The 19048-nt window shown below is 39.7% G+C and overlaps 1 long non-coding RNA gene across 9 annotated transcripts in view; it reads right to left on the bottom strand.

The window, feature by feature from the left end:
* LOC141553948 (uncharacterized) overlaps positions 1–18447 on the bottom strand; it is a 267988-nt gene extending 249541 nt beyond the window's left edge. For 2 of the 9 annotated variants that reach the window (XR_012485735.1, XR_012485733.1), the window contains exons 1-3: positions 18180–18436; positions 15208–15464; positions 14012–14196 (exon numbers count right to left, since the gene is read on the bottom strand). This is a non-coding gene — a long non-coding RNA (uncharacterized LOC141553948). Of the gene's footprint in view, positions 1–3650; positions 4626–5188; positions 7156–8966; positions 9618–14011; positions 14197–15207; positions 15465–16141; positions 16638–18179 lie in introns of those variants that run through there. The other 7 variants (XR_012485731.1, XR_012485729.1, XR_012485728.1 and 4 more) reach the window with 7 other exon arrangements.
* Between the last annotated feature and the right edge of the window lie 601 nt (positions 18448–19048).

Genomic DNA, 19048 nt, shown 5'->3' with positions numbered 1-19048 from the left:
TCCCTTCCCCAGAATTCTTAGGCAATAGAAAGTTCTGAAAAAAAATTAATTTTCCTGGAATCCTAAGGGTGGAAAGGGCCTACTTCAAACACCATTCATTCTCCATTCATTCCAACCCTTTGCCCAGGACAGAAAACCCTCCCATACACAATACCCCTGACAAGCTTCCATGACTTCTCTTCCATGAGTGTCTCCAATAAAAGAAACCTCAGTATCTAAGGAGGCAATGTACTGAACCTTTGGGCAGCTCTGACTGGGAGATATTGAACCAAAACCTGATCCCTCTCATTTTTCCCATTGACCCTCTTCCTCTGCCATTTAGAAACAAGTAGAATAAGTTTGATTCCCTTCTATAAGACAATCTTCCAAATATTCAACCATTATAATTATAATAACAGTAATAACAATCATAATAACAATACAACTTTCATTCTAATGTTATATTCCAGGCACCATGTTTCGAGCTTAGGACAAAAGTATCATGAGGTGAGACACTAGTCTACCCTATACAGAACTGATATTGGAGATTTCTAAGGCGTACAAGATTTTGGCTGAATGTATACCAATCCGGGACATAACCTTGAAAAAAAAGGTTTTGTCTTTTAAACCGAATCCCTCATTCAAGCTTGTTCTCTTGGAATTTCTATTTTCCCCCCTAAAGAGACAAAGAATTTCAGAGCGAAAGAGATCTTCACTCTACAAATGGGGAAGCTGAGGACCAGAGAAGGTTGTACAATTAGTGACTGTATAAGTGCACATTTATCTAGCCCACTAGATCCAGCTGACTCCAAACTTCAAACTGTATAATATTTCACCTTCACATTCCTGTAAAACCATCCAGCCTGGATACCTCACCAATTAGCTAACTGCACTGGCATTACCCTCCCACCTTCTACCTCTTGCTCTGGGCAAAATAATCAAATCATCAGTATCCTTGTTTCGGGAAAGGATTGCCCCATGGATCCCTGTGCCTTCCTTTACCATCACTCCCTTCCTTGGTCAACATCGTTGTTTCCCTTCTCTTAGAATACATGCAACCTAAAGGGTAGGCCCTCAGAATATAAACCCTATTCCTATCCTCAGTACTTAGCACATAGCCTGGCACATAGGAACTGCTCGATAAGCTTTCTTTCATTCATTATTCTGCTGATCTGTAGAAAGATGGTCCAGTCAACTGAAGAATCAAGAAGGTTGAATTCACAATAATTGCTGTTTGATTGTATTTCCCTGGTCTTTATGTTCTAGATGAGAAATTCTCAAATTGGCTTCTATGAGCTCCCTATATGTTAAAGTCCTACAGGGTTCCTAGGAAAAATTCCACTTTGTCTTTCCTAGGAAATCTCTAGATTTTTTTCTATTTGAAGTCTGATAATATTCTTTCAGAACCACTTCTTTTTCTTCATTTCATCTGTAGATCATACTCTCACCTTCATCCAATAACAGTGTTTTTATTCCCAAGTAGAATCAAGGATTACACTAAAAAGCAAAAGCTAGAAACTTTGGCCTCTTTGCTGGAAAATGTCTGTATTTATTTATTTAGATCCACAAAAGATATAATAAAAAAATGAAAAGAGGGTGTTACCATAGCCACAAACACTAGCCTGATTATTCTAAGAAGTTACTGGTGTGTTTGCTGTTTGGTGTCGCTATGATTGAAGACTGAGAGTGAGGCACTAATCTCTGCCCCTTGACATACTGTGGTTTTGTGACCTTGCTCCAGATCACTTAAGCTTTCAATGCTCCCAGAAAACATTCTACAATCTAGGTTGTCTGGAAAGATCCAGTCTGCTTAGTAAAGGGAGGATCTTTTAAGTTTCTTATATCAGTGAAACTTATACATATATGTACATAACCTTCATATTCCTAAAAATAGATATGTTTATATATATATATATATATATATATATATATATATATGTGTGTGTGTGTGTGTGTGTGTGTGTGTGTGTGTCTGTGTGTGTCTGTGTGTCTGTGTGTATGTGTGTTTTTAATATACCTATAAATATATAGATTACAAAAATACACACATATGTGTATATGTATTTTATATAACTAAAGATAGATAGGTGTATTTATATACCTAAAGAGAGATATGTGTATCTATCTATCTATCTATCTATCTATCTATCTATCTATAGATATAGATATAGATATAGATAGATATATCTATATCTATATATATATGGGGGGGTCTGTGTGTATGTGTGTTTTTAATACACCTATAGATATATAGATTATAAAAATACACACATATGTGTATATGTATTTTATATAACTAAAGATAGATAGGTGTATTTATATACCTAAAGAGAGATATGTGTATCTGTGGGTATTTCTGTATTGTGTATATGTGTATTTTTGTTTTATATACCTATGCAATATATATGTGTGAATACACACATGTGTATATATGTGTACATTTTTATTTTATATACCTAAAGATAGATAGACATGTGTATACATACACACATATGTATAGCTCTGTGTATATGTGTGTGTTTATTTATATGCCTATAGAGATATAGATGTGTGTAAATGTTCAAGTATATATGTATGTATAGATAAATATGTTTTATTTTCTATACCAAAAGATAAGTATGTGTATATACAGACATGTGTGTCTATGTGTATGTGTGTTTATTATTATATATTTTAAAATAGATATGTATAGATACATGTGTGTATGTATGTATAAGTGTATTTATTTTATATACCTATAGATATATAAATGTGTATAAATATACATAGTATATATAGATATGTATTTTATTTTATATACCTAAAGATAGATAGATAGATGTGTATATACACACATATGTATATATGTGTTTGTATATGTATGTTTGCTTTATATACCTAAAGACTTCTCCCTGTCACACACAGCTCAAAACAGCATACTCTGAGTGTGGTCTGGTTTGTTCACCTGTGTGTATCTTGAATTTTCCCCAGAAGAATGTAAAGTCCTAGAAAGTCAGCCCTTTGGGGGAGGGGTGTCTTTGCCTGTGCCCAGTCCAGTGTGTGGCTCATAGTGGGTGCTTAGTGATGTTTGGTGGATTGACTTTATTGACTCACAATGGATTTAAGACCCTGAAGAGGCTTGGCTGAGTGGGCTCAGAAATAGCAAGGGTGTGACAGAGAGGACTCACTGAGAATCTGTTCTGTGTCAGGAAAAAATGGAGGGTACAGGACGGGTAGGGTATTTCTTTGTTTTTCTTCTGATCTATGAAAGGAGGAAAATGGATCAGAACTAAAAGAGTCCAATGAGTTAAAAATGGGAACACAGTGGGGAAAAAATGGCTCTGGTCAACTGTACAGAGGTCAAGCCTAATTTTGCAACTGCAACACCCGACTTGTGGGCCCACACCTTGGATGTTCCTGCCTAAGGGCTACATCAGAAGCGGGTGCTAACCACATGGCTGGCAGCCTAGACTACCTGGGGAAAAAAAAACACCATAGCAACTCTCTAGGTTGCAGGTATTACATATATATATATATATATATATATATATATATATATATATATATATATATATATATATGTGTGTGTGTGTGTGTGTGTGTGTGTGTGTGTGTGTGTGCATGTAATTTATAAATATATATAATATTATAATATAATAAATATAAGTATATAAATAATATAAACACATATATAATATATATAAAGGTAATTTTAATAAAAAAGGTGTTCTGCCCAAATGAAATGATGTATTAAATGCTTTCAAAATATTAAAGCTCTTTATATGTCCACTTATTGTGATGACTGGTATACTAAGGCTGATATTGTATGATCTAAGATTCCCTCCCAGCTTCAACATTCTTCTAAGTTTGTCCCTAGTCCTTTCATTGTATGTTGGAAATGCAAGAAGGAAAAGAAGATGATGAAAGCCAAGTCTCACAAATAGGCCCTGCCTGCTTGAAATCCCAATGGAGGTCCAGAAAGTTTGCCTGAGGATGTGAAGAATGGAGAGTCTCTTCCCACATTTCCCCACATCATACCCTCTCTTGCTCCCTGTCAGTCTACCGTGTGCCTTTTATTTGGAAGCTGGGCTAGAACTACATAAAAATGGTTTGAGAAGACAAGCTCTCTTTTCTCTGATGCTTTTTAGGAAGAATTGATATCACACTCTGGATAGAAGGAGAAACAATGTTCAGGTCACCTCGTCTTTCCACATGACTGTGTGTCCAAGGATACTTGGCACCTCTTCTCTTGATATGTTTCTTTCTTGTTCTTATATGAGTAAGTGTCCTGGGATGGGGACACTCAGGTGACTGAAGAGACCAGGAACTCCATTGAGGGAGTGCTCAGGGGACCAGCCAGATCAGATTATGCACCAAGTCTTATGATGTCCCACAGAGTTCCAGAGCCAATGGCAACAATAGCCAAGACTGATGAACAGACTGTACAACAGCCCTGAACAGTGACCAATTTGGCCCAACCCAGCAAGGAACCAACTTAGAGGTGCCTTGAAGTGACTCCTCCATTGGCTGTGCTACATTCAGAAGTGAACTTGACAGGACTTTCCGGAAGGGAGAAGGGCAAAGAACATGCACTGTCTTGATTGGAGGGAGCTTGTTTTAGATCAACCACTTTAAGTTTGAGTCTGCTCTCCCCAGGAAGCAAGTGACTATATGGAAAGGTGGAGAGAGATATGATTATTTTTTCCTTTTTTTTAACTTCTCAGTAAATACCCCTTGGTTGAAAAAAATAAAAAAAAAAAAGCAGTAATTACTGTTCATTGATATTATCAAGGTGTTAACTAGTGAGTTGATGCAAGTGGATGGTGACACAAGCAATAGCACCCCTAATCTTCCAGGCTACTCTTAGAATCCAATAGGTACAGTTCTCTGGTGGACCCACCTAATAAGGCTTGTGGGAGTTGGGACAGTGAGATGAGGGCTTCTTTCCTCCTCTGATATTCTGGGCTCTGAAGTTCCTCACCTCACCTCAAGCTTAATATTCTAGGATAATCCTGGTCCTGCCCTCCCCACAAAGTTACTGTGAAGATGGGATGAAATAGTGCATAGGAAAGCGCTCAGAAGCACCCCGAGCCCCATGCCCGGAGAAGATCGCCCCAGTGGGATTATCGTCCTCATTCTTCTTTCCCTGCAGTAGCTAGAGATTATCCCAACCAGGGCCTACAGAGTGTGGGAACTGAATTCAACTTAAATCCAAACATCACAAAACCTATTGGGTTTTTTTTTTAATGTGTGAATGTATACCCACCCATATTTTGGGGGGGTATATAAATATACATACATATATATGATGTGTATATGTTTACATATACACACAGACACATCTGTTTACATACACAAGTATATTCAAATGTGTATACAAATCCTGAATATTTAACTATATTTATACCTATAATGAATGTATGAATGTGTGCATCATATAAAACATATACTCTCTGTGTGTATATACTTGTACATATATGCTGTTGTATATATAGTACATATATGTATATATACATGCACACATATGTAGCTTTGATTTTTTTAACAGGAATACAATGAAACAGGTAGACTTCTTCCCCAGGCCCCAGGTTAGAATTCAGCATGGATATCGGCACAAGTATATTAATATGTGGATACACTTACTGTATATTTAAGTATATATACACATATACTGTATATATGAACGTGTATGTCTATACGCTACATATAAAGCATGTATATAAATATATACCGTATGTGTATACATACCTATATGCATACATGTTGGTATTGTGTGTATGTGTACATATGCATTTATGTGTGTATTTATTTAGCTTTGACATTTAACTTTGACTTTTAACAGGAATACAATGAAACAAGTAGATTTCTTCTCCAGGACCTGTATTCAGCATGGATATCCACACAAGTATATTTATATGTGGATACACTTACTGTATATTTGTGTAAATGTACTACATATATACTGCATATATGAACGTGTATGTCTATATGCTACATATAAAGCATGTATATAAATATATACCGTATATGTATACATACATATGTGTGTGCATGTTGGTATTGTGTGTATGTGTGCGTGTAAAAACATGTACGCATATGTGTGTATTTATTTACCTTTGACATTTAACTTTGACTTTTAACAGGAATACAATGAAACAAGTAGACTTCTTCCCCAGGACCCGAGTTAGAATTCAGCCCGGATATGAGGAAGCCAGTTTGGAAGAACAGGATATTTCAGCCCATGAGCCAACTTGGCAAAGAGGTGCCCCCCCAAGCCCTCTGAGCCCTTCACTCACCAGCCCTCCACGGGCACACCGCACTCTCATTTTCTGGCCTGGTGTTCCCAAACAGATGCTAAGACCCAGGCTGAAACGTGACCAACCTCCCCCCAAAGCTGGTTCTCAGGTGAATTCCAGCTGCTCTGAAGCCCTGCCAAACGCCTTTGGGCTGGGAGCCAAGGAGGGCCAGGCCCAGGAGGATCCACCTTCTTTAGTTCACCCATCACCAACCTGCTCCTGCCCTGCAGATGGTTTTTAACAATCCAGGGAATTTCTGCCCTGCCAGTTCCCAAACAAACTGCACGGGGCCCAGTGACTGGAAGCCTGGGGCGTAAGCATAATTCACCCTGGGAGAGCCTTGGCCCGTGAAAACCAGGCTCCGGTTCAGTTCTGATAAGCACCCAAAGGTTGAAAGACATTCTTGGGGCCTTGTGGGGTTCCAAATTTAGGCTGCCGCTTGACTGAGAGCAGGCTTAATGATGCGGCCTTGGAACGCTGCCCTTGTCCCCTGGCCAGCCCCAAGAAAAGAGGTAAAGAGGCCAAAGGACAAAGGCAACAGGCAAGGTTTCCCTAGAAGCTTGTTTTGCTTCTCAGACTCTGGCCCCATCCAGGTCATTGGGCGCCATGCTAGTGCGGGCAGATAGTTCTCTCCCAGCTGCCCCTTCAGGAGGAAGGATTCAGATGGTCTGAAATTCATTCCACTCACTGTTCACCTAAAAGCACATTCATTTTCAAGGCACTGGGAGCCGGAATTTAAAAACAAGTTCAGGGCTCTCTCTGGAACCCCCGTCTTGGGTCGTTGTCCAATTCCAGTGGAGTTCATGGAATCTTGAGTCCGGCCTCCTTCTGAACATGGATGATTGGGGGAGGAGGACATTTCACAAGAACAGTTCTTATCTTTGAGGAGTTTCCATTCTACCTGGAAGCCAAATTCAGTTCTGTTTAACAAGATTTTCTTAAGCCTCTTGAGAAACCTGTGTGACCCTTAGTTAAGTAATTTAATATCTCCCTTCTGGAAGCCACTCTCTGAGAGTGGCAACCTGCGTTAGTGAAGGGAGTTCCCACATTCCCAGAAATCTTTATATCAGGGAAATCACAAATTTGATCTGGGCTCTAACCTGGGGAGGGCAATATAAAAACAAATGAAAGGGGCTCAGGAAAAAAGATCATGTAGACTAATTAGCAATTATAAAATATGTTTAAAATCAGGGGGTGTGGGGAGAAGCAATGGGGTATGGGGAAGAGAGAGGTGACTTCAGAATCCTCAGGAAGACCCAAGTTCAAGTCCAGTTTGTGACACATACTGGGTATGGGGTAAGGTCCTGGTCAATTCATTTACCCTCAAGTGCCCCCAGCAAGTCGCTAAACTTCTAAGCTGCATAAGAGATACAGAGCAGAAGTTTCTGTAGTTCCTCACATCAGTGTCCCCCTAAGACCCAGAGGACACCCTGTAGGAGGTGGCACTTGAGCAGGGCTCAGAAAGAAGCTGAAAATTTTAAGAGACAGAAGCAGCAATGAGGGAACATGCTCTAGATGTGTGTGTGGCGGGGGGGGAGGGGGTGTCTGACCACTGAAGGCTCTGTGCTCGCGAGTGAGTTGTACAAAGGACATGCAATATTCTCTGCTGGGTCCCAGACAGATGAAACCTTGAGGACCCATTTTCTACCCATTGATGATTGAGAGGCCATGAGATGAGTCTCTGGGCAATGATGACAAGCTTCTTAATTGAGTCTGAAGTCCTAGAGCAGACTTGCCCTAAGTGGAGCCGTAGAGGCATCAAATCCCAGCAATGGGGGATTCTGTGGAAGGGATTTCCAAGGCCATCTCATCTAGCATGTACCTGAACAAGCATCAGTTCTTCAACATTCTCAACCAAGCAGTTATTCAACTCAAATACCCCTGGCGATGGGGAGCCCACCAGCAAGGAAGCCAATTCTACTTTGTGGCATCTTCAATTGTTATGAAATATTCTCTGGACATCAAGCCTAAATCTGCCTCTTCATAACTTCAACCCTGGCAGAAAAAGTCCAATAATTTTTCTAGGACTTGCTATTTTTAAATGGATGCCCATCAGCTGGAAAATGGCTGAATAAATCACAAGTATATGAACGTTCCGGAATATTATTGTTCTGTAAGAAATGACCAGAAGGATGAATTCAGAGATATCTGGAGAGACTTACATGAACTGATGCTGAGTGAAGTGAGCAGAACCCAGGGGAATATTGTACACAGCAACAACAAAATTATACAATGGCCGATTCTTATGGATATGGCTCTTTTCAACAATGAGGTGATTCAGGCCAGTTCCAGTGGTCTTGTGATGGAGAGAGCCATTTGCACCCAGAGAGAGGATTGTGGGGACTGAGTATGGATCACAATAAAACATTTTCACTCTTTTTGTTGTTGTTTGCTTGCATTTTGTTTTCTTTCTCATTTTTCTCCTGTTGATCTGATGTTTTTTTATGTAGCATAGTTATTTAGAAATATGTAGAGAAGAATTATACATGTTTAACATAGATTAGATTGCTTGTTCTCTAAGAGCGGGGTTGGAGAAAAAAATTGGAACACAAGGTTTTGAAAGCGTGAATGTTGAAAAATATCTATGCATATGTTTGAAAATTAAAAGCTTAAATAAAAAAAATAAAAATATATAATTTTTTTTTAAAGTTGCTGTTTTTGTTCAGTCACAGAAACCTTTTTTTTTTAATTTTCTTGGCAAAGATACCAAAGTGGTCTGCCATTTTCTTCTCCAGCTCATTTTACAGATGAGAAAACTGAGGTAAATGGGATTTAGTGACTTGTCCAGGGTCACACAACTGGTAAGTACCTGAGGCCAGATTCAGACCCAAGTTTTCTTGATTCTAGGCCAGGCACTCTATGTTCTATGGTACCACTAGCTGCCCTAGGCATCTTCTAAGACAAAGCTTCTTAAACTGGGAGTTGGAGTCATGTGACTGAATGTAACATTGAAAAATTATGATTTATATTTAACATGTATGGGACTACCTGCCATCTAGGAGAGGGAGTGGAGGGAAGGAGGAGAAAAGTTGGAACAGAAGTTTTTGCAAGGGTCAATGTTGAAAAATTACCCAGGCATATGTTTTGTCAATAAAAAGCTATAATAAAAAAAGAACAATTATGATTTATTATCAATAAATGTTTAATTTGTACACCTACTTTATATACCTATATAACCAGAGTCATATAAAAATTTCTCAGGTAAAAGGGGTCACAAATGGAAAAAGTTTGAGAAGTTCTGCTGTAGGAGACAAGCCTTCAAACACTTGACAACTGTCATGTTCAGTGAGTCTTCTCTCCTAAAGCCTTATCATTTCCTTCAGCTAATGCTCATATTATATATACACTCTCCAGGTTCTTTCTCTGTAAAATGAGAAAGCTTGGATGGATGATTCCCAAGGTCACGAGAAACATTTCTGTGCTCTCTATGCTGAATGCTGAGTTTGTATGGGTAATACTGGGAGCCAATTGGGTCAATCTAACAAATCTTTCCATCCCATTAAAATAACTTTTGATATGCCATGGCCTGAACCCTTTGTCATGTGATAACATGTCTCAGCTGAATCAATGGAAGAGCTGGAGGGGGATATGGTGAAGTAGATATGAACAAGTCAAATCAATCAAAGATATTTCAACAAAGTGCAATGGGATCTTCTATTCAGATCGCTTTAGGGACTTGACTCCATTATCTGGGGCTTATTGCTTGAAATTAGGATATGAGCATCTGACAGTTTAGGGACAGCTTCTTTTAAAAGGGAAGAGATCCAAGGATAGAATGGCGTTTCCAGTAGGCAAGTGGGCCAACCAACCTTGATGGAGCAGAGAATGGGAGTAATGTTTAATGGCTCCAAAATGATGGGTAAGAGACAGGTTGTAAAGCACTACAAATCCCAAGCAGAGGAGTTGGTACTTGATCCTAGAGGCAAGAGGGAGCCATTTAAAATTCTTGAGCAGAGGAGTGATAAGATGAGACCTGTGCTGTAGGAATTTGGCAGCAATTTCATGGAAGATGAATTGCAAATGAGAAAGCCTGGAAGCAGGAACTACTTGAAGCAATTTTTTGTTAATATTATTAACCACAGTCAAAGTTAATAGGGGCTCCCCTTTCCCATCTCCCACCCTGCCATAACATCCCTCTCCCCCAGGGATGAATTTTTTTCTTATTTCTGGGATGCAGCCCAAAGAACCAAAATATCACCATAAACCTGCCTATTCGAAGATCATAAAATTAACTATTTGTGTTCATTCCCACACGAGCAAGTAAACTCATCAAACATTCAAAACCTTCCAGGTGATTGCTGAAGTCATGTATGATTGCAGATCATACCCAATCCACCCCGTGGGACCCTCATTTGATCATCCTGTAATAGAGGATTTCATTAGTACAGAGAACCCTCAGGTGAGGGAACCCTTTCCATCAAGGCAGGTTGTCACCTTCCCTTCAACACTTGGGGAAGGGGAGCCGAGGAGAACCATGGCAACGTTTCTTTAAAAGACAGCTATAAAAACTCATTTTAAAAACTGTTCTACCTGACAGCTCTGACCTCATTAGGAATTGTTAGCACCCCAAGTGATATATTGCTGTGTTTAAGCTTGCTCACATGATTCTCTTAGCCACCTGTGGGGACTTTAAACACCTTTATGATTGCCAGCAGCCTTCTGTGAAGACAATTAACTTCAGTCAATAAAGCTGGACAATAGAAAAGTCAACACAGGTGTCGATTTTTTTTTTGGTGGACATTAAGCTCACAGGGTCATGGAAGCCAGCTCTGGAGTGAGAGAGGACTTAAGATACCATCAAATCCAACCCTTCCTTTGATGGATGAGAAAACTGACACTGGAGACTTATCTTGCTTCATAAGATCACAGGTCTGGGAGCAATGTAGCCATTAACCATGTGGGAATCGAGCCTTCTGCACATTAAGTGAATCATTTATAGACTATTCATTCTTTTGGACTCAGAATAGAGCACGTCGTCAATCAGAGTTCCCAAGTCTTTCAAAATTGTTTTTCACAAACATTTTGTCATTGTAAGTCAGCTAAAGGACACTGTGTTTAGGGTCTGGAATCAGGAAGATCTGAGTTCAAATCCATCATCAGATTTTAGCTTTATGACTGAACAAGTCACCTCATCTCTGCCTGAATCAATTTCCTCAACTGTTAAATGGGAATGAGAAGGAGGAGGAGAGGAAGAGGAGGAAGAAGAGAAGGAGGAGGAGGAGGATAAACAATAGCATCTATCTCTCTAAGTTATTGTGAGGACCAAATGAGATGACATTTGTAAAGCACTTAGCATAGTACCTGGCACATAGTAGGTGCTTGATAAATGCTATAAATGCTTTCTTTTCTTTCTTGGTAGACATTATTCTAGTAGTTCTGCTTATTCAATTCTGTATCCCTTCATAAAGATTTCCCTGATTTCCTGTATTATTGTCCATTTCACCATTTCTTATGGCACACGGATATCCCATTACATTCATATGGCATAATTTGTTTAGCCATTCCCCAGTAGACGGATATCTACCCCCCTTCTTAGTTTTCAATTTTTGCCTACCATGTAAAGAGCTGCTATAAATAATTTTTGTACACTTATATCCTTTTCCTTTTTCCTTGATTTCTTTGGGGTGTAGACCTAGCAATAGTGGAACTGGGTCAAAGGAAATGCAGAGATTGGTAACTTTCTGGGCAGGGCTCCAAATTCCTTTCCGGAATGCCTGACCCAGTGCACAGCTCCACCAAGAGTACATGAGTACAGCTGTTCTCGCTCCCTCTCTCATTTTTTGGCCCACTTCTCAGTTTGATGGATGTTAAAGATGTAGAACTTTACATTTTTCATTTGTATTTATCTAATCATTATTAATAATTAGTTATTATTAATTATTAGTGATTAAGAGCACTTTTCACATGATTATTGATAGTTTAGATTACTTTCTTTGAAAACTGGCTACCACATCCTGTGATTTTTTTATCTATAAGGGAATGGCTCTCAGGCTTGTGAATTCGAATCCGTTCTTTACATATTGTGAAAATTGGATCTTTTATCAGAGAAACTTTTTTACAAAGTTTTTTTTTCTCCCTATTTCCTATTTACCTGTTTCCCTTCTAATTTTTACAAAGCTAAATGTGTTTGAAAACTTTTTAATTTTCTGTAATCAAATAGACACACTATATTTGATGCAATCCTCCCAATCACTTCTTGACTTGTGAACTCTTTGCAAATCTATAGAACTGAATAGTAATGTTTTTTTCTTCGCTCCTCTAGTTTTTGACAATATGACCTTTTACCTTTAGGTGCTGCATTTATTTGGAGCTCATCTTGGTGTATGATATGACACATTGGTCTAGGAGGTAGGTAGTAAAAGGCAAGATTTTAATTCAGATCCTCAAATTCCAAATCTATCTGAAAGTCATGTATTTATTCATTCTGCATTGCTTATTTAGCAGATTAAATTGTTCAATGAGATTATCTTTCACTTAAACCCTCCCCCCACACATACTTCCTACCTTCCCAATTACTGAAGGGAAAGGAGTCACCCAAAATCACACTGAGAGTAATAAAACCAGAACAAGGATCTAGGCTCCTGACTTCTCAATGGAGTGGGATTCTTTTTCTCTCTTTCTTTTTTCTTTTTTTTTTCTTTTATTTTTCTTTATTAATTTTATAATTATAATTTTTGACAGTACATATGCATGGGTAAATTTTTTTATAACATTATCCCTTGTACTCACTTCTTTTCCAAATTTTCCCCTCCCTACGGCTACCCCCTCCCCTAGATGATAGGCGGGATTCTTTTCTTACAATGCCAGATTTTGAATGGGCTTTAGCAGACATAGGTTAACAAGACTTCATAATATTTTTAAGATTTGATATTCTCCCTTCTATTTCTGCAAGCTGAGGGGCTGCCTCTCAGACTTGACATGCTACCCTCTCTGAACTCATGCAACTTAGAGGTTACCTTCAATTATTTAAAAACCTCAATTTTTATACTTCCTGTGCCATACTATTGGAGGAAGGGCTGATGGCAAGGAGGAAGGTGCAAACTTGCAACTCACAAATTTAAAGTACTTTAAGGATTCAAAGCCTTTTTCTAATGACAATTCTGAGGAGTTGGAAGAGAGGGTAGAAGGAGATGAGAGAAGGGAAAAGGAGGGGAGAAGAAAGATAGAAATGGGAGGGGAAAAGAGAAAGGGATGGGAGAAAAGAACAGAAGAGGAAGGATCTTCCTTTCAAAGATCCCTAAATTCTGTTATTCCCTCTTCCAGGGGAATCCCTCCACCAGAATTCCTTGACTGTAGAGAACTGGTGTCCCTAAGCCAGGAGGAGAAGAACAAGGGACTCCAGATCCCTTTCAGAATCCTTGGTACTTGAATACATCGAGTGCTAAACTTTTGGACAGAACCTGCTCTGCAGTCGCCCATCAGATAGGACATTCCTCCCCACAGGTGGATACATTTCAGTGGCCTCAATCTCCCTCTCATCAGATAGTCATATCCAAAGGGGTGTTAACAGTCCCCTAATTCCAGAATTAGCCCCTGCTCCACCCCCTCACTACAACCCACGTCAAAAATTCCCAGCCTCTCCAGCACAATGTTTAAAGCCTTGGATCCCTCTGGAACCAGACTGAGGTAATTAAATCAAGGTTTGACTTCATCAAGCTTAGCTAATAAAATCACTCAGTGATGGTTAAACAATATCCACAATGCTAATCTCTTGCATCTATAGAGCATTTTTAACTTCTCAAATCACTTTCTCATACCTTATCTCAAGGGATCTTCATAGCAATCCACTGAGGTAAGTACAACAATATTCTTGTTTCATGGAAGGAGATACTGAGACCCAGAGATGTTGTGATGTGATTGGTCCAAAAAAATCCTCTTGATTGTTAAGATAACAGGCCAGCCTAAAACTGGGCGCCCCAATTCGCAGCTGCTGTCTTATTCTCTGTCAGGAAAGCAAAATATATAAGTCAGATTAAAGGGTTGTTAACGTCAAACAGAAGAGCTTTTAATTGATTCCTGAATTAATAGAGAGCCAGAAAATCTTCTCGAGCATGAAAATGACATGGTCAGATCCATGCTTTAAGCTTCTCGATATTATAATTATTTGGAGGCAGGACAAACTTGGGACAGGGAGACCAATTCGGAGACTAAATGCCCTAGTTCGCAGCTGCTATCTCTCAGGAAAGCAAATGCATGAGGCAGAGTGAAGGGCTTTTAATGTCTAACAGAAGAGCTTTTAATTGATTCTTGAATTAGCAAAGAGCCAGGAAATCTTCTTGAGCATGTAAATGACATGGTCAGATCCATGCTTTAAGCTTCTCGATAATATAGTTATTTGGAGGCAGGACAAACTAGGGACAAGGAAATCAATTTCCTTTCCAGCCCTAAAGATCTCTGAATGAACAAGTCTAAATGACCATCAGTTCCTCAACAGAACTTGGTTTGAACTTGGATCTTCTCCCTCCATATCCATGAGATCGGTGGCTTCTAAGGCAGAAGCGTAACATTGTGTACCAGACATCTCAATAATTATGTTAAAAATGGATTGAAGAAAAATATTTAAGTAGATAGAAGAAGGGACAGACTGGAGTCAAAGGGGTCAGTTAGGAGCATGAAGCTTCTTAGGGTGGGTAGTCACATGGTCAGATATGTAATCACCCACCCCTATTCCACTGAAGGATGCCTTTTTATTTTTTAAAGGAGGAGGAAGAGAAGGAGAAGAAGAAAAAAAAAGGAGAATGAGGAAAAACAAGTGAAAAAGAAGAAAGAAAAAAGAGGAAGTATATTCTAGACTCAAAAGGAATCGTATCCTATGACATCTAAGCAAATACCATAGTAAACAAGACTAAACCTCAGGGTAAAGAAACCTGGTTTAAGTTCCAGTTCTGATAGTCAATCAACAAGCACTTATAAGTATCCATATGAGCCCCAACTTAAACACGAATTTACTCACAGCAGCCCATGGAAGTCAGCCATGCTTCTGTTGTAATCCGCAGTTCAAAGTGAAGGAGCTGAAGGTCAGACATGTTCAGCTCAAGGTCACACAGGTAATAAAGGCTGGGCCCAAGAATTAAACTGAGCTTTGCTGGCTCCAAGGACAACACTCTTTCCCCAGTTGCAGGCTGCCTCCCTGATTGAAGTCACAACAAGAAAACATCACTTCCTACTGACATCTTTCCAAGACAGGAGCTTCATGGGCCGATCTCATGGCTATGGAGGGAGAAGACCCAAGTTCTTGAGGAACTGATAGTCAGTCCTTTAGACTCTTCATTCAGAGATCTTCAGGACTAGGCAGGACCTCAGGAATGAGTCAGGTTAAACTGAATCTGAAAAGCTTCCCCACATCACCACCCAAAAGGAGCTGAGCCAGCCTTTGATTCAAGCCATCAAAGGAGCAGTATCATGCTTACTTTCCAGGATAACTTATTCTACTTGAGAATCACTCTGATTACTAGGGGGGGAAATGCACTAAATCCATCCTAAATTGCCCCCTGCAATTTATTATTCCTGGTTGTGCCCTCTAGGGTGAAGTATAACAAGGCTAATCCCTATTAATGACAGCTGGCATTTATAGTGGGTGCTTCAAGGTTTACAAAGAGTTTTACAAATATTATCTCATTAGAATCTCTCACCATCCCTGGGAGGTGGGTGCCATTATTATACCCATTTTACAGATGAGAAAACTGAGGCAGACAGTAATTAAGTGATTTGCCCAGGATTTCATGGCTATTAAATGTCTGAGGCTGGTTCACTCAATTTTTTTTCAGTTGGGTCTTTGTGACTCTGGAGTTCTTTTTGGCAAAAAATACTGGAGTTCTTTGCCATTTCCTTCTCTAGCTCATTTTTACAGATGAGGAAACTGAGGTAAATAGGATGAAGTGACTTACCCAGGATCACACAATAAGTATCTGAAACTTTCCCTGGCTCAGCGTTTTATCCCCTGCACCAGGACATTCCTTCAAATATCTTGAAGACACTCATCATACCCTCCTCCCCCAAGTCTTCTCTTCTTCAGATTAAATATCTTTATTTCCCTCAGTTGTTGAATCTCTCTCTTTACCACCTTGGTCACTTTCCTCTAACTAGTCTCCAGATTATCAGTGTCCTTAAAATGGACCACCCAGTTTCAGCACCAATAATTGATGAAATAGTCCCTGTATCCAGGGTGTAGTGTGCCAGCATAGGCAGTCTAAAGACTTAGAAGATGCAAGATGTGGGCAAAAATCAACCAATTGAGAAAGCAGCCATCATAGACATCCCTTCTACTCGTGTCTTAGATTTCTCATCTGAAAAAACCTGGGGTCATCCTGGATGTGTCTTCAGGCTCTAGACCTATTATCCTTTCATCCCAATCAGTGCAAGGGCCACCACAGCATCACAGACCTAAAGATGGAAACAGAGGTTGGATGGAGTCCATGGAGCTCTCCATGTCTTGGAAAGCCAATTGTTAAATTTTCTGCATGAGCATTTTCACCTTGGAAATTGATAAATGCTATCCATCAGAACTTTATCTATTGTCTAGATTTAAGAACATGAAGTTGGGGAGGGGATCTTAATAATATAGATTAAACTGTAAAGTATAACTTGTAAAGTTATTGATTCTTGAATTGATTCAGAAAATCAGAAGAGAAATGACATGGTCATATTCATTCTTTAAACTTTTCAACCAACTCTTCTACTGAATGACATTAAACAATTCATTTCTCTTGATTTCTGCCTCTAAACTTTGGTTTCCTCTTCTATAAGTCTTTTCAGAGAGCCAGTTGTGAAACATTTACTGGCACACCCCTAGCTGGAAGACATCTCAGAGGCCGTTGAGTCCAAACTTCCCATTTCACAGGTAAGAAAATCAATACCTTATGAAAGCAGCAAGGTCACAGAGGTAGTAAATGTCAGAACTGGCATTAAGTGTCCACCAAATTCAGGCTGCACATTTATAAAATGGAGATAATCATGGAATTTTGTTTCTATCTCAGATTCCCCAGGCTCTGACACTGAAGCTGACACATAGTAGGTGCTTAATAATTGATTACTGATTAATCATTTTCAGACCTTAAAGAAACTAAAGCTCTAATTACTTTCCGTAAAACTCAAGGTGGCAGACCTGGGAAGGGATATGAGAGATCACCTTCTCCCATCCCAAGAGGAAACGTTGTTTGAATTTAGGGAACCTGGTAGGGTTGAGAGGAGCCCTAGATTTAAAGAATTAGAAATTAGGTTTAAATATTGGCTCAACTGCCACTTTTAATGATCTTGAACACTTCTTTCTTCCCCTTTTGGGGTCTAGATGGTGTAGTGGATAGAGTACCAAGCCTGTAATCAGGAATCTGAAGTTCAAATCTGGTCTCAGACCCTGACTATCATCCTGGGCAAGTCACTTCACCCTGTTTGCCTCAGTTTCCTTCTCTGGAAAAGGAAATAGCAAGACATACATTACCAAGAAAACCCCAAATAGAGTTACAAAGGGCCAGACATAACTGAAAACAACTGAATAACAAAAAGAGTATTGGATCTGATGGATCCTGAGGTCCCTTTGGACCATCCATCTATACATCACTTAAGCAACCTGGACCTCAGTTTCCTCATTTGTAAAAGGGAGGAGCTGGACTTGCTGAACTCTGAGGTCCCAATTATAGACCTATAAATCAATTTAAACACTCTGAGCCTCGTTTAGTCCTTTGATTTCTGAAGTCCCTTCCAGCTACAGACTTATAAATCACTTAAACACTCAGAGCCTCAGTTTCCTCATTTGTAAAAGAAGGTGTTGGACTTGTTGACCTCAGAGGTCCCTTCCAGCTTTGAATCTTTGGCTCTGTGAGTCTCTAGATTGCACATTTCCAATGGATTCCTGCCAGCTGCTCCATTTCTCCCAATCCCCAGGACAGCCTGAGGCCCAAGTTGAAATCCCCCCACCTGTGGATTTACCTTTCAGGTACTTGCAAGCACCTCCCTGAAACAGTCACATCAAACAGGCTGGATTTTTGAGGTTGTTTTCTTTCTTTTTTCCCCAAGGGGGGGATTTCTGCAGGGCTCTGAAGCCCTCCCCTAGTTGGTAATTCATGGAGCCTCAGCTATTTCTTGTGGTTGGCGGGGGCGGGAATAAGTTTCATTTAATATTAACCGAACTCCTTTCCCTCACTTCCCTCTTTTCTCTTTGTCTCGCTTTAATAAACAGCCAATGGAGCAAGTTAAGGTCTGTTGGGCTCTGGGGCATTCTTCATAACCTTCTGAACATTTCACTCAATAGTGACTTAGAAAACACATACACACACACACACACACACACACACACACACACACACACACACACACATGACCCTGACAAACCAACCCATTGTTTCCCATGCACAGTCATCCTGGACTTTTTTTTTCTTGAAAGAGCATCTCTGAGCCAACAAGTAATTGTTTTCCCCAAGTCCTTCATGCATGACTGAAAAAGCTCTTAGGGTCAGAAAAAGTCATCCTCAACAGAGTTTCGTCCTTTGTGAGGACCAGAGATTCTAAACAGTCTTTTGTGATCCATTCTTTTCCTCTTAGAGTGGTAGTGTAGCAAAATGCTTAGAGAGCAGGTCTCAAAGTCAGGAAGACTTAAGTTCAAGGACAGTCTCCAATAGAGACCAGCTGGGTAATCCTGGCCAATAACCCCACTCTCAGTAGTCCATAACTCTCTAATAGACCAATACCTTCTCAGCATTAAAGGGGAGGGAGTTCCCTCACTTAGGAGCTCCCTATGGTCCTAAAATCCCAAGGCTATCCATAGCCCACCTCTCTAGTTCTCAGATATAGACTTGAGT

This window comes from Sminthopsis crassicaudata, chromosome 2 (genome assembly GCF_048593235.1).
Source record: "Sminthopsis crassicaudata isolate SCR6 chromosome 2, ASM4859323v1, whole genome shotgun sequence".
Classification (NCBI taxonomy): Eukaryota; Metazoa; Chordata; class Mammalia; order Dasyuromorphia; family Dasyuridae; genus Sminthopsis; species Sminthopsis crassicaudata.
The sequence above is the reverse complement of the archived record's forward strand: the minus strand, read 5'-3'. Positions and strand labels throughout refer to the sequence as shown.